The sequence below is a fragment of the Oncorhynchus nerka genome, linkage group LG19 (genome assembly GCF_034236695.1).
Source record: "Oncorhynchus nerka isolate Pitt River linkage group LG19, Oner_Uvic_2.0, whole genome shotgun sequence".
In the NCBI taxonomy this organism is placed as follows: Eukaryota; Metazoa; Chordata; class Actinopteri; order Salmoniformes; family Salmonidae; genus Oncorhynchus; species Oncorhynchus nerka.
In genome coordinates this window covers 50,659,228-50,663,405 of record NC_088414.1, presented here as the reverse complement: position 1 = coordinate 50,663,405, position 4,178 = coordinate 50,659,228, and positions in this window count along the sequence as shown.

Below are 4,178 nucleotides of genomic sequence, written 5' to 3'. Positions count from 1 at the left end.
TACATCAACAAATAACGTTAACTTTCAATTCATTGCATTTTCATCTCTTATCAAAATGAAAATAAAACAAATGCATTTACTCATTAACATTTTCTTTCAAATGATCTTTCTCAACAACCTTTTTATATTGTCCTATACAGTAATATGTACAGTTGACATTTTGGCGACCCCACTGCAGTTCCCAGGGTCGCGACACTTTGAATACCACTGCTTTAGTCTCATCAGGCTAACTTCTGAACCCTGAAAACAGACCCAGAACTAAACCTCTACTGATCTACTAAACCAACCAGCTAAACTAACTAACTAACTAACTAACTAACTACTTAACAAGCTAGAGGAGAGTAACTTAGCTAAGAAAGAGCCCAAATAATCTTACAGACAGAAACAAGCACACACGACTCTCCCAGCACGGTAGTGGTATCTAGGTTGTAACGGTACCTCGTTGAAGCCCTCCTGGAGAACAGCGTCCAGCCGGATGCCTTTAGAGAGAGACGCCTTCATCCTTCCTTCTGCAACCGGACACAACGCACACACCCGAACCGGGCGACAGGCCGGCCGTTATGTTAAACTACCGCTAGAGAACATACAAAGCAAGTGTACCAGATGAGGAAGCTGCACTGGGTAAAGTTAACGGTTAGCTATCTGAGACATCGTAAATTTACATCTCCCGTGGGAAAACGTGAGAACAACATTAGCCTCTCGCTTCCAGCATTCTCTCTGCTCCTGAAACGGGACACAGAGAGAACCACTGCGCAGGCGCATCCCTCCGCGTCCCTGTCGCCATGGTTACAGCGGGCGGATCCTGAGATCAGTCTCGGCTGAAGTCCAAATACGTCACTTCCTCCCTCGGCCCCTAGAAAACGGATGCTGTTTGTCCAAAATCACAAACGTTGCCCCCTCGGCCCTTGATGTGGCTAGTGAAGTATTTTGATATTATGGGGTTGGTATGACCCACAATTCAATGCAAACTGTCGTCAAGTGTCAAACTCCGGTGGCCTGGAAAGTGTCTAACTAAATCAACACAGCTGCATTTTTGGTATGTGAGATAAAAAAAAATCTTTTTTTTCTTTCTTTTTTTTTATTAACAACAAATCAATACATAAAGCACATGAGGGAACACAAGCATACATAGATTACAAACAATGGACAATCGAGCTAGGGGGTACAATTTCACATTACAATTACACAAGGACCTTAAGGGACATGCATATACTTACAATTCTAACAGCTTTTTTGTTAGTAGAGCATTTAACCGTCTTAAAATACAGTTCAATTTCTTTTTGTAGGATACGAAAATGTGGTTTTCTGTTTGTAAATTTACATTTGTGTATATGAAATTTGGCCAAAAGAATAATGAAATTAATTACATAAAAATGATTCCGCTTATTTCTATTGTATGTAAAGAATCCAAACAGTACATCTCTCCACAATAGTGTAAAATCTTCATAAATGTGTTCAATTATAAACCTACTGATGTCTTGCCACAGTTTTCTTACATGCATACAATGCCAAAAAAGATGCACAACTGTTTCTGGGTGGTCATTACAAAAGGAGCAATTTGAGTTGATGTTTTCCTTAAACTTCTTCATATAGTGGTTGGCAGGATAGTATTTATGAATAATTTTAAAGGAAACTTCCTTAATTTTGTTAACAAGTAGGTATGTTTGTGGCAACATCCAAACTTTTTTCCAACAGATATTATCAATAAAAGGTATGTGAGATAATGGCTGCGTTTCAAACACATAAAAGACACACCCTCCTCCACTTACCCTCACATTGTGGCCTTGAGGGAATCCCCGCAGCCATCTAATCAAACAATTAGCCAACAAGGGAAGTTGGAAATGTAAGCTCCTCAGCCCTGGTTTGTGATCGAGTGTATAATTATTTTCACTCCAGGGCCTGAAACGCCCCATAATTCAATTTGCAATGATTGTACATCCGCTAAGAAAGTCAGCCAAAACGTAAAACCAACAACAATATGGAGAAGTCAACATACAAGTTTATGTAAAATCGAATGTAAATAAGTTAGAAATGTTGCTACTAATGGACATGGCAAAAACACATAACCTAAAAGTAATTCTGTTTTTGTTTGGGTAGCTATTGGAAACGTTAGCTAGCGAATACAAATTTCCCTGACATCACACATTGTAATTTTCAATTTACCTGATATAGTCGGATGGCTAGTATTTCATGTCGGATGCATTGCCTTCTAGCCAAGATATGAAATGCAATAATAATTGACTGTAATACATATAAAGCATAAACAACAGCTACAGGTGGTTTCATGATGACTGAAAACACAATCGTGGGACAAATGAGTGATGAATTTCTGGGCAAGGGCGATCCATTGAAAATCATGAATTCTTCCCTCGCCCTACACTCATCACACCTTGTGATATGTGATTTGAAGTGTCCACTTAATTTGAGGGCTGAGGGTGTGTCTTTTACATGTTTGGAATGCAGCCAAAATTATGAAGCTAAATTACCAAACTATAAAACTAGCTAGCCAGATATTGGTAACTAGCTAGCTACCTGACACTTCACAAAATAGATGGCATCGTGAGGATGGAAAATGATGTGGATATATTGAAGAAACATCTCACGACATCAGACAGGAAGTTAACGCTTGGTGGCAAATGAGTCTTCCAAATGGACAATGACCCCAAGCATACTTCCAAAGCTGTGGCAAAATGGCTTAATGACAACCAAGTCAAGGTATTGGAGTTGCCATCACAAAGCCCTTACCTCAATCCTTTATAAAATTTGTGGGCAGAACTGAAAAAGTGTGTGCGAGCAAGGAGGCCTACAAACCTGACTCAGTTACAACAGCTCTGTCAGGAGGAATGGGCCAAAATTCACCCAACTTATTGTGGGAAGCTTGTGGAAGGCTACCTGAAACATTTGACCCAAGTTAAACAATTTAAAGTCAATGATCCCAAAAACAAATTGAGTGTATGTAAACTTCTGACCTACTGGGAATGTGATGAAATAAATCACTCTACTATTATTCTGACATTTCACATTCTTAAAATAAAGTGGTGAGCCCAACAACTTTTTTGTAGGATTACATTTCAGGAATTGTGAAAAACGGAGTTTAAATGTATTTGGCTAAGGTGTATGTCAACTACGACTTCAACTGTAAATATGAGATGAGTAATGCCAGATATGTAAACATTAAGTGACTAAAATACCGTAGAATAGAATACAGTACATATGAGATGAGTAATGCCATTAATAAAGTGACTAGTGTTCCATTCCTTAAAGTAGCCAGTGATTCCTAGTCTATGCCTATAGGCAGCAGCCTCTGATGTGCTGGCTAATGGTGGCTGTTTAACAGTCTGATGGCATTGAGATAAAAGCTGTTTTTCAGACTCCCGGTCCCAGCTTTGATGGGTAGACCGCACCACACTCTGGAGAGCCTTGTGATTGCGGGCAGTGCAGTTGCTGTACCAGGCTGTGATACAGCCCGACAGGATGCTCTCAATTGTGCATCTGTAAAAGTTTGTGAGGGTTTTAGGTGACAAGCCAAATTTCTTCAGCCTGAGGTTGAAGAGGTTCTGTTGGGCCTTCTTCACCACATTGTCTGTGTAGGTGGACTATTTCAGTGATGTATACACTGAGGAACTTGAAGCTTTCCACCTTCTCAACTGCTGTCCAGTCGATGTGGATAGGGGGGTGCACCCTCTGCTGTTTCCTGAAGTCCACGATCATCTCCTTTGTTTTGTTGACATTGAGTGAGAGGTTGTTTTCCAGGCACCACACTACCAGAGACCTCACCTCTCTGTAGGCTGCCTTGTCATCGTTGGTAATCAAGCCTACTACTGTATTGTCATCTGCAAACTTGATTGAATTGGAGGCGTGCATAGCCATGCAGTCATGGGTGAACAAGGAGTACAGGAGGGGGCTAAGCACGCACCCTTGTGGGGCCCCATCAAAACACAGACATAAAACACATGACAGGTATCAAATCAGAACACATGACAGGTATCAAATCAGAACACATAAAACACATGACAGGTATCAAATCAGAACACATAAAACACATGACAGGTATCAAATCAGAACACATAAAACACATGACAGGTATCAAATCAGAACACATAAAACACATGACAGGTATCAAATCAGAACACATAAAACACATGACAGGTATCAAATCAGAACACATAAAACACATG